Consider the following 12,384-nt stretch of genomic DNA (forward strand, 5'->3'; position numbering starts at 1 on the left):
TTTGATTTTGTCACAAATGTCATTTTGTTCCTTCTTTCATTGATTCTAAAGTGAACTCCTTGAGGGTAGCAACCAAATGCTTCTAATCTCGGTGTCCAAAAAGTAACCACTTGGCACATAGTGAGACAGCTTAACAAATAGTTGCTAAATTCATGAATAAGTGATTCACTTAATAAATTTCAATAAATAATTCACATTGAGGCTTGTGGAATAAAGATGGCTATTATTAATGAATTAGGATCCTTTAAGACTTACTTTTAATATTACCATATACTTTAAAAGGTAAGAAGTGAGCACCCGCCTGGTGATTAGCAATTTGCTAGCAGGCATATTGAGTCACATAAAGGATGTAAGATAATTTGGGGTCCTTATGATGCTAAGAGACATTAAAAGAAACAGTTAAATTTTTCTATAGTAAAATACAGGTTGTTATTTTGAGCCTTAATGTCCCCAACAATTTTGTAAAATTCTGATTATGTTAGAGTCCTAGCCTTTTTCATCGATCTACTCCCTTGAAGTAAATGCTTAATAAAGATATGGCCACCCTTACCTCTGCGTGCCCACCCACCTTTGTCGCCTTCACCTCTGTACCCTCTAACACAGTATGGTCACCCTTAGCCCTTTGATTCATGCATTCTATTCCTATTAATTTCAGAAAATGGCAACTGCCAAAGCGGTAAGAATGAATTTAATTTAAAAAGTGCAATCATGTTCTGGCTTGTACTGAACTGGACTTGCAAGTATTTGTGACTGTGATTTAGCATTATTTCTGGGGAGAGAGTCTCCCTGTTTAATACTAATACTCTTCCCAGGAAGTTTCATTAGAATGAACTACAATTTTTATTGCTCAGGATTTAACAAACTCCAATCTAAAGTCTGACTGCCACTTTCGTCCAGCCTCCCAGTCTCAGATGAAATTCTAAATTCTAACAATGTCAGCCCAGGACTCAGTGCATCACCCAAGTTTCTTTGCTGAATCTCATACACCAGAGACCTCACGCCTCTTCTCTTCTCATGTGCACTTTTCTCCTGAAATTTCTCTGCTCAACACTCCTGACAACAACCTGTCTGCAGATGCACCAACAGCTGCTGCTGCTGAAAAATGGGCTTGTCTCTCTCACGGGGGCTATGATTTCTGGCATATGCATGCCTCCTACTGTCTGTTTGGTTTTAAAGCAATTTTCGGCACACCTGCTTGCTTGAACTTTACTGACAAGCCCTCTCAAGAGTTCACTGAAGAAAAAAATATCCGTTTCCTAGGTACTTCCCTGTAATTCTAAATTTCGCTTTAAATCTCCCAGTAAAGTGCTTACCCCTGTGAATGGAGAGACAGTCTGTGTTGAGACAGTCCCGCTGCCTCAGGCAGGATCTCATCAGCTCTCATATCACAGCAGATAGAGAAAGGGATGATCCATTAGGGCAATAAGGCCAACTTGTTCCTACCACCAAAATTGTTCCTTAGAGTGCATTTGCTACTGCCATGTCCAGTCTGGTTTTTACTGTCACCTACGAAATTACATCTCACTTAAAAAATTCTCCAATTGGATGGTTCTGCTCTTTTGGTTTTGACTCTACCAGCTTTTTTTTTGTTGTTGTTGTTGTTTTGAGTCAATCTCTTAGAAATACCACTCAGTTCATTTTTACTCTAGTTTCTAGACTTACCTTACAGGAGTTCTCCATAATGTTGCCCTTTTGATTATTGTCTTTAAGATTCACCATTTAGTCTATCCATGGGTTATGCAAAAAGTGGATATTTAATCTGATTGTAAACAACAAACCAGCAATTGAAAAACAAACAAACTTTTTTTTTCTCTTCTTTTGGTTTAGGGGCCTTGATCTTAAGGTAATTGTCTCAATGTTCCAGGTAATCCCTGTGTGACCACAGCATTGCTCAGTGTCAGAAACCACTTCTGATTATTGCGCCTGTGGAACTGGCAGGTGCTCTCAATTGTAGCCAAGGTTTTTAGGTCAACCCATCTCAAGCATTGCAAAGCAAGTGAATTTGGGAGTAAATGTACATTTCTAAAGCAGGTTCGAGTCAGCTAAACTTCATGCAAAATAATAAGAAACAGTGATCTACATGCAATTGTAGGAAATTTCATAGGTAATGTAAGTATGGCTCATGAAAGATATCTCGAAACCCAAACCAATAAGCATTATAAAAGGAGGTGATGGGTGGATGTGGATGGGCTTTTGGATTTAGAATGCTGTCACAATGTCCAAAAAAAAGCAACACAAAAATGCAGGAGAAGAAGCAAGACAGAGTCCACACAGGACAAAAGCCAGTGCTATGAATTCCTTGCATTTAGAATTTGGCCAGTGACGTGATCATTATTTAAATAAATATAACTACTTTTTATTTGACACATATGAATTTTCTTTTCTGCTCTACAACATTATGAAATAGCTGTTCCTTTGATGAGCAAAACAGAAAGTTGAAGTAATATTGGCCAAGCAAGTACTAAGTGTTATATTTACTTAAACACTAGACGTTGGTATACAATGCTGCAATGGATATTATTATCCCTGATGACTTCTGATTAAGCTTATAGTCAACGAAGGTCAAGCTACTCAGTGAATGAGTCAGGATATGAACTCAGGCAATTCTGATTTTAAAGCCAATGCTCTTTACATTCTGTTTCAAGGCCCCTGTGGCTTCCATTTCTAGCTAACGCATAACGTAACCTCAGCCACTAAAATCACATTGCCATTGATGGCCTCCCTCATTCTCTCTTCATCTTCTTTTACTCTGTTTCTATGCCTGTACAAAAAGGCAGCTGCCCTGGGAGTGGACTCTGCAAGGACACCAGATGTATTGACACTCCAGCTCTGCGTCGTGCATGCCCTATGAACCTGGGCAAGCAAAGTAACCTCTCTGAAACTCAGGTTTGTCATCTGTAATGTGGGAATAAAAATCTTGAACTAGGCCTGCTGAGAGATTAAGCACCCAGTAGACAATAGGTGTGAAGCAATTATTGATTCCCTTCTCTCTCCCTGTCAATTTGCTGGCTCCAGATTGGATACAATCTTCCTGCTTTGACCTTGAGTCTCCCGCCTTACAAAATGCAATTCCATTTACTGAGCATCTGAACATAATTGGCACCTAATGAATACATGTTGAGTGAGTTAAAGACCTCTTCAAGGCTCAGATGTCCTCAGGACTCTGAAGCCCAGCTTGAGCCTTGTGAAGATCTTTGTAACCGCCTTATATCCCCACACTGGTTTATGCACATTCATTATCGTTTACCATATTGGCTTCTAGTTTTTCTTAATACATCATAAGTTTCTCAAGAGCAAGGACTATGTCTTACTTTTCTTTGTAAACTTAGCTATTACAAGATATCCTGAATATTTATTTGGCAAATTACTATTTGAAAGATTTAAATTGAATCATTATTCTACTATCAGTAGTTAACACTGATTAATCTTGCCTGTAATATTAATTCCTGGAAGTATTTGAAAATATGATGAAGGCAATAAAAAGGTTAGTGCTTACTTCAGCAGCACATATACTGAAAATAAAACAATACAGAACCTTTCCAGCGGTGACGACCTACCCACACGAGAACATGCCTCTCACAAAGGATCTCCTTCATCCCTCTTCAGAAGAGGAGAAGAGGAAACACAAGAAGAAACACCTGGTGCAGAGCCCCAATTCCTACTTCATGAATGTGAAATGCCCAGGATGCTATAAAATCACCAGTCTTTAGCCATGCACAAACGGTGGAAGGCTGGGCACAGTGGCTCAGGCCTGTAATCCCAGCACTTTGGGAGGCCGAGGCAGGTGGATCACGAGGTCAGGAGTTCAAGACCAATGTGACCAACATGGTGAAACCCCATCTCTACTAAAAATACAAAAAGTTGCCAGGTGTGGTGGTGTGCACCTGTAATCCCAGCTACTCAGGAAGCTGAGGCAGGAGGATCGCTTGTACCTGGGAGGCAGAGGTTGCAGTGAGCCAAGATTGCGCCACTGCACTCCAGCCTGGGCAACAGAGTGAGACACCATCTCAAAAAAAAAAAGAAAAATACAGAAAAGATTAGTATGGCCGCTGTCCAAGGATGACACACAAATTTATAAAGTATTCCATAGTTTTAGCCAAGATACGGAATCAAACTAAGCGTTCATCAGCAGAGGAATAGATAAAGAAAATGTGGTAATATGTACACGATGGAATACTATTTAGTCATACAAAAGAATGAAATTCAGTCATTTGCAGCAATATGGATGAGCATGGAAGATATTATGTTAAGTAAAATAATTCAGGCACAGAAAGGTAAATATCACGTTTTCCCTCACATACAGGAGCTTAAAAAGTTGATTTCATAGAAGTAGAGTCTAGAATAATGGTTATTTATTTATTTATTTATTTTTTGAGACAGAGTCTCACTCTGGCACCCAGGCTGGAGTGCAGTGGCGCAATCTCGGCTCACTGCAACCTCTGCCTCCCGGGTTCAAGCAGTTCTCCTGCTTCAGCCTCCCGGGTAGCTGGGATTACAGGCGCCCTCCACCATGTCTGGCTAATTTTTGTATTTTTAGTAGAGACGGGGTTTCACCATGCTGGCCAGGCTGGTCTCGAACTCCTGACCTTGTTATCCACCTGCCTCAGCCTCCCAAAGTGCTGGGATTACAAGCATGATCCATTGTGCCTGGCCCAGAGTCTAGAATGATGGTTATTAAAAGCTAGGAAGGGTTGGGTCAGGAGATATGGAGAGGTTGGTTAATGGAAACAAAATTTCAGCTAGACAGGAGAAATAAGTTCTAGTCTTCTAAAACATGGTAGGGTGACTAACACCAATTTATTTTATATATATGTATATATATATATATTTTTTTTCCTGTAGAGACAGAGTCTCACTCTGTCACCCAGGCTGGAATCCAGTGGCGCAATCTCAGCTCACTGCAACCTCCGCCTCCCAGGTTCAAGCAATTCTGCCTCAGCCTCCCGAGTAGCTGGGACTACAGGCACATGCTGCCATGCTTGTCTAATTTCTTTTGTATATGTAATTTTAATAGTTAGGAAGAGAGGATTTTGAGTGTTCCTAACACCTAGAAAAGATAAATGTTTTAGGTGGGGGATATGCTAATTACTCTAATTTGATCATTACACATTATATATATCAAAATATCACTCTGTACACCATAAACATAGGTGACTATTAAGTGTCCATTTAAAAAGGTACAACCACTTTGGACAACAATTTGTCAGTTTCTTATAAAATTAAACCTATAGTTATCATATGGCCTAGAGATTCCTGTCTTATGTATTTACACAAGAGAAATGAAAACATGCCCACAAAAACATTTATATATAAGAATGTTGATTGCAGTTTTGTTCATAACCAAACATAAAAAAATTGCAAATATTCATGAACCAGTGAATAGTTCCAAGTTGTGGTATGACAATGCAATATGTACTCTTTAATGAAAAAAAGGAACAAGCTACTGATACATAGCCTAACATGGATTCAGAAATGTTATTTGTGTGAAAGAAGCCAGACATAAAAGAGAACATAGAACATACTTTATGGTTCTCTTTATATGACATTACAGAAATCAAAGCAGCAGTTGCCTCAGAGATGGTTTGGAGTGGGATATAACGGTAAAGGGTGGGAAGGGAATGCTCTAGGGTGATGAATACATTATATATCTTCATTGGGGACTGATTATGTGGGTGTATACATTTCTCAAAATTCACTGAACTATATACTTAATTGAACTGTACACTGTATTTTATTGGATGTAAATTATACCTCAGTTTAAAAGATAATATACAATTCAAGAAACAGAAGGATCTATCTAATAGATCTACAACTAGAGCTAACCAAACTAATATACCCATATTCTGATGATCACCTAGCCAGAATATGGGTATATTAGTTTGCTTAGCTCTACGTCATAGATCTATTCCATATTTGTGCAAAAGTTATATTTCGAACAGTCTCATGTTTAATGATTTAGACCAGAAATGTGTTGGGATGGATAATCTACAGATATCTCTATGGTAGTTTCGTTTAGAAAATGATGCATTTGAAAAGGTAAATGACTTTCCTAATTAACCATGTAGTAAATATTGTCCATAAGATATATACACATTATATATATACATAATATACGTATGTGTATATATGCCCATATAATACATTAAAAATATATATTTTTTGACCAAAGAGAAGCAAAACAAAATAAAAGAAAACGTACCCCCCCTGCCCCACCTGGTGAGGGCTCTCACATTCTCACATTTTGGATCTGGCCGGTGGTCCTGGTGTTGGCGATTTTTTAGATGGTCCCTGAAAGCAGATGCCTCTGTCTGTATTTCCTTAGGAAACTCCAGAATAGGATAAACTCAGAAAACCACAACTGTACCGTGGAAGACATAAATTAGCTTAAGAATAGGGATAGGGCTCAGTTATCTCCTTTAAAAGGGGGCCTGCCAACCTCATCTAACTGTTCTAAGAATTCTTTGAATGGTAAGAGCATTGCATAAACAGGGAGCATTCATTGCAATATCGACTTTGACTTCAACTCAACCCTCTTCCCCTTTCAAAACCACTGAAGAACATTTTACTCCATTTATAAAATATGAAAGGGACCTTTTAAGGTTGTTACTTTTTAATTTTCCCAACTCATTCTCTTCATCCTGTCCCTGGTGGCTCAGGACAACTTCCTACCTCGCGTTGCCTCTCATTTACCTCTAATCATCCCCTTAGATGTTAGCTGATAATTACATAATACCTTTACTGGTTCTCTCAGGCTTGTTTTCAGTTTTAAATTAATTATGAAAGTCCCTCTAGTAGCATTTGACCTCCTAAATGTGGCCCTGCCATCCTGGGATCCCCTGAGGAAAGTGGCTGATGGCTTTGCCCATTCAGAAACTTGGCCATGCCCAAGGGACACCCTGTCTCTGATAGGACAGCAGTTCTCTTTGGGCTGAGCCGAGGGTGGGACATGACAGAAGTCAAGGCTGATTTCTATTTCCCTTGAAAGCACTGGTCAGAATGGAGAGGCTGCCGCATTTAGTGAGCTTGGGAGGATGACTCATCCCTGGGAAAACTCATTACTTTCCCAGAGTCTTGGTCTGTTCCCAAGTTCTCCTTTTTTATGGCAAATATAAAGTGGTTAGAACTCCCACACACTTTTCCTTCAGTGTCTCTGAAAATCGTTCAGCCCTGTTCAGAGTTTCGCCAGTGATGAAAAGCTTATCTTACATACTTTCAGATAGCAAATGTCATAGAACGCACATAATGTGACTACCTATTGCACTGACATTCGTATTTAGTACTCAAAGGCGAGCCATTTCTGAGGGAGGGAGCCTGGTTTTCTCTGTAATGCCCTGAGACAGTCCTGTATCTCCTGCTGCGCCTCCTGACAGATCTTATAAAAGATCGTAAATTACTATCTATTGAAATATATGAATTTAATGAATTCCATTAATGCACACCTGCACAGAAGAGATTTCAGGAGCCCAAAGATATGATCAGTCAAACAGCTTTAATAGTTATTAATTACAGAAGCAGACTATTTATCCCCTGCCTACATAGAAATCTGCAAGTAGTGTAATACTCACACTTCAAGGCTTTCTGGATGGAAGGGAAAATGGGCTTTGGTTGAAAGGATCAAATACTTATTTTAGCTAATGCATTTACATGCTTGGACTTTTATATTTATCTATGAGAGAGTGGTCACTACTTTTATATGTAGATTTGAAGAAATTTAATGTCATGAGGGTTTTTTTTTTTTTAAGAATAATAAAAAAGGCTTTGACCAGTATTTAAAATAGGCCACTTACTTTTGCTTCTACATGCATGAACATCAAAATGTTTAGATCAAAACCTAAACTAACCATTTAGGAAAGTCCAAATCAAAGTCTCCTATGTAGTCTTCATAATATGTCCATTGAAATGGTTGGGCAGGTGGCATACATGAGGTTTCCAGGAAGAGTAGCCTTGATCCAGTTATCTGTGTTCTAGGGACAAAGATCTCACCATCTTTACCTAGTTACATGAATAATGACAGAAGTTAATATTTATCACATTATATGCCTCATGGAAAACTCTATAAAAGAAAAACTATTATTATTCCCCTTTTATAGATAAAAAAATTAGGGCATAGGAAGGCGAAGGATGCTACCCTTGATCCCACACCTAGGGTTTGAATACGAGGTGCCTATTGCTTGACTCCATACCCTTAACCACTGTGTAATGCTGCCTTCCAACCATTCTAAAAGAATGCCACACAAGACCCTATTTCTGTTCCTGTAATAGTGACTATCTACCTGGATGCAAACTTTGTGACACCAGGTAGATACAGGCACATGCCCTAGAGGAGGATAGAACACTTGTCAATGCAGAATCACAGTCCCGAAGCCTGCAGGATCTGATGACAGAAGCAAAGTCAGAGGGCCAAGATCCATGTCGAAAGACTGACTTCACTAAGACTCCTCTCCAATTACAGAACCAGGAAAAATGTCTGCATCCTAGGAAAAGGCTGTCTGTCCTCAAGGCTCAGCAGAAGGAAGAGTCAGAGTTGGATCATTGTGATGTACAGCCCTGGCCACCCTCCTGCATTCTGGATTCCATATCTGGATATTTAACTGGATATCCTGTGTCAGATGTATCCCTTCTTTGATGATATTTCTGTTGCTCAGTAAACTGATCATCCTATCCTCTGACCCATTCTACAATGCAGTACTTGTATTTCCGCATTATATTTAGTTAAGAAAGCTTTTCTCCCTGTTGTCTGCCCATAAATTCACTCATATTTTAAGAACCACATCAAACATCACCTCCTTCATAAAGTCTTTTCTTTCTCCCCAGGCAGAATTAAACTTTCCCTTTTGTGTCTCCCTGTGTATGCTGCATATACTTCTGTCATAACAACTATAATGTTTTACTGCCCTGATTTGTTTACATGACTGGCTTTCCTTACTATATTGAAAGGTGCTTGAGAGCAGGGGCAACTTGATTAGCCTTCATATTCTCATATGTAACTAGCATGTAGTAGGTGCCCAGAAATTAGTTGTGAATGAATGAATAAATAAATATATAGTCATAGAAATGCAGGAAATATATTTTCAGGTGATGTGGGAGAGAACAATGTGATGAAGGCATTTTTTCCTCCTTTCGAGAGCTGAAAGAATATACCTGGTTTATAAACGAATCATTCCTCTTTGAAGAACAACCGGGTAACTGTCTCAATAAGTGAAGGACATATATTAGAAAGGCATTACATTTGCTATTGACATTTCATTTCCTGTCTTTTTTTATGTGCCCATACAGCTGCAGTAACCTTGCTCTTACTATACTGGTGATTGGGAAAGCCATTTCTATGCATAAAGTTTCTGTGTGTACAAAATGGCTTAGAGTAGGTGGACATAGCTGATGTAGTTCTTGGTCATAATTTTGAGTTCCCCAAACTCACCTTTCTTGGCAAATGTCCTTAGAAATCATTGAATGTGTTGTATGTTATACCAAGTAGTATTACATCTATGGGGATAGCATGTTCCTTTTCATAAATATAGGAAATATAGGGGTGGGTTTTTTTTTTTTTTTTTTTTTTTTGAGACAGGGTTTTGCTCTTGTCACCCAGGCTGGAGTGCAATGGTGTGATCTCACCTCACTACAACCTCCGCCTCCTGGGTTCAAGTGATTCTCCTGTCTCAGCCTCCCAAGTAGCTGGGATTACAGGCATGTGCCAACACACTCAGCTAATTTTTGAATTTTTTTTTTTTTTTTAGAAGAAACAGGGTTTCACCATGTTGGCCAGGCTGGTCTCAAACTCCTGACCTCAGGTGATCCACCTGCCTCGGCCTCCCAAACTGCTGACGTTACAGGCATGAGCCACTGTGCCTGGCTGGGGTGGGTTTTCATATTCTTTTATTTGACCAGAAAATTAATCCAGTAGAGGAAGCCAGAACTGTAATACTAGCCATCCCATGGCTGTGAAAACAAAAAAATATGGCTAATAATGAAGCCAGAACCACCACCAGCACCTAGCAGTTCTGACTCCACATTCTATCATTTTCAATATTCAAAATGATTTTTTCCAATGGAAACTATACGGTAAGGGAGTACCACCAGCCAAATTCAGTGCACAGTTTAGATAGTAAACATATTTGGGCTTAACATGATGAAGGATGTTCTCATTTCATAGGTTCTTATATCTGAACTGTATGAGATTGAAGAGCATTTCCCCATGTCTGACTACTTGAAAATTCCTTATCTTCATGATGGACATCATTGTTGTTACCAACATTGCTAGCGGGTTTATAGTATTGCACAATTCCTATAACATTTTCACATATATCATCCCTCCTAATTCTCACAAAAGCCATATGAGATAAATATTCAAGTTATTCTACCCATATTACACATGAGGGAATCGAGCCTGAGTAATTCAGGTGGAAAGCATCAGGGTTTGCTCTTCATCTTAGGTATTCTTGCTTAAATTACATGCTCCTCGAGTACCTGTTGTATCTTCAGACTTTACTAGGGGAGCCTTATGACTCTTTTCTGGCATTTTCCCCCGGGAGGATGCCCAAGTTATCTAGTCTTAGCAATATTTCTTTTTTTGAGCATCTGTTTAGGCAAATATATATGTCAGTTACTGTAAGGAATATTAAGATAAAGAGGGCACAATTCTGTCTTAAAGACACTCATTTGTTGGAATAATTAAAAAAACAAAATAAATATTTTCAAAGCTAAAATTAAAGAGTACTGTGGCAGGAAAAAGATAAACACTCTTAAGATATGAACTGCAAGAACTGTGGAAGTTAAAAGGAAGTGATAGTGCATTATTCTCTTGGGATCATGGATCTTTGCAAATGAATGAGACTGTACAAAGGTTTGTGCTTTACATTATGCTCCTCATGGGTTTAAGATCTTCCCATGGTTTCCCATTGCTTCCCATTGCCTATAGAATAAAATCCAAAAATCTTCCACGTCCTGGCATCTCCACCTTCACAGCCTGATTTCTAACCATGACAGGACTCTTACCATACAGCATTTCTGACGTTTCTCTAGTTAGAACACACCAAAAGACATGTTCTTTTCCATGTCTGTTCCATTGCATATTCTTTGCCTGTAACGGCCTGACTTTGGTTTTGTCTTTCTTAGAAATCCCAGGCTAAGAGTTACCTTCTCAAAGATACCCTCCAACAAGACTATGGAGAATGCCTGGCTCTCTGTGAACTAATATGCCTTGTCCCTACTTCCAGTATAGAATTGTTGGTCATCCATCCGTCTCTCTTACTAGAATGTCAGCTGTTTCAAATATGTGAGGGAAAAGGATTTTAACTTATTTGACCTTTATAAATACATCACTTTATAACTTTTTTTTTTATTATACTTTAGGTTTTAGGGTACATGTGCACAATGTGCAGGTTTGTTACATATGTATCCATGTGCCATGTTGATTTCCTGCACCCATTAACTCGTCATTTAGCATTAGGTATATCTCCTAATGCTGTCCCTCCCCCCTCCCCCCATCCCACAACAGTCCCCAGAGTGTGATGTTCCCCTTCCTGTGTCCATGAGTTCTCATTGTTCAGTTCCCACCTATGAGTGAGAACATGCGGTGTTTGGTTTTTTGTCCTTGCGATAGTTTACTGAGAATGATGTTTTCCAGTTTCATCCATGTCCCTACAAAGGACACGAACTCATCATCTTTTATGGCTGCATAGTATTCCATGGTGTATATGTGCCACATTTTCTTAATCCAGTCTATTGTTGTTGGACATTTGGGTTGGTTCCAACTCTTTGCTATTGTGAATAGTGCCGCAACAAACATATGTGTGCATGTGTCTTTATAGCAGCATGATTTACAGTCCTTTGGGTATATACCCAGTAATGGGATGGCTGGGTCAAATGGTATTTCTAGTTCTAGATCCCTGATGAATCGCCACACTGACTTCCACAATGGTTGAACTAGTTTACAGTCCCACCAACAGTGTAAAAGGGTTCCTATTTCTCCACATCCTCTCCAGCACCTGTTGTTTCCTGACTTTTTAATGATGGCCATTCTAACTGGTGTGAGATGGTATCTCACTGTGGTTTTGATTTGCATTTCTCTGATGGCGAGTGATGATGAGCATTTCTTCATGTGTTTTTTGGCTGCATAAATGTCTTCTTTTGAGAAGTGTCTGTTCATGTCCTTTGCCCACTTTTTGATGGGGTTGTTTGTTTTTTTCTTGTAAATTTGTTTGAGTTCATTGTAGATTCTGGATATTAGCCCTTTGTCAGATGAGTAGGTTGCAAAAATTTTCTCCCATTCTGTAGGTTGCCTGTTCACTCTGATGGTAGTTTCTTTTGCTGTGCAGAAGCTCTTTAGTTTAATTAGATCCCATTTGTCAATTTTGGCTTTTGTTGCCATTGCTTTTGGTGTTTTAG

General features: G+C 39.1%; 1 long non-coding RNA gene and 1 pseudogene across 2 annotated transcripts in view; both read left to right on the forward strand.

Moving 5' to 3' along the window:
• The window catches only part of LOC101178870, a 596,799-nt gene that overhangs the window by 120,004 nt on the left and 464,411 nt on the right, over positions 1 to 12,384 (forward strand). The window lies entirely within an intron of this gene.
• LOC115834905 lies at positions 3,996 to 4,094 on the forward strand (annotated as a pseudogene).

This window comes from Nomascus leucogenys, chromosome 4 (genome assembly GCF_006542625.1).
Source record: "Nomascus leucogenys isolate Asia chromosome 4, Asia_NLE_v1, whole genome shotgun sequence".
Taxonomy (NCBI): domain Eukaryota; kingdom Metazoa; phylum Chordata; class Mammalia; order Primates; family Hylobatidae; genus Nomascus; species Nomascus leucogenys.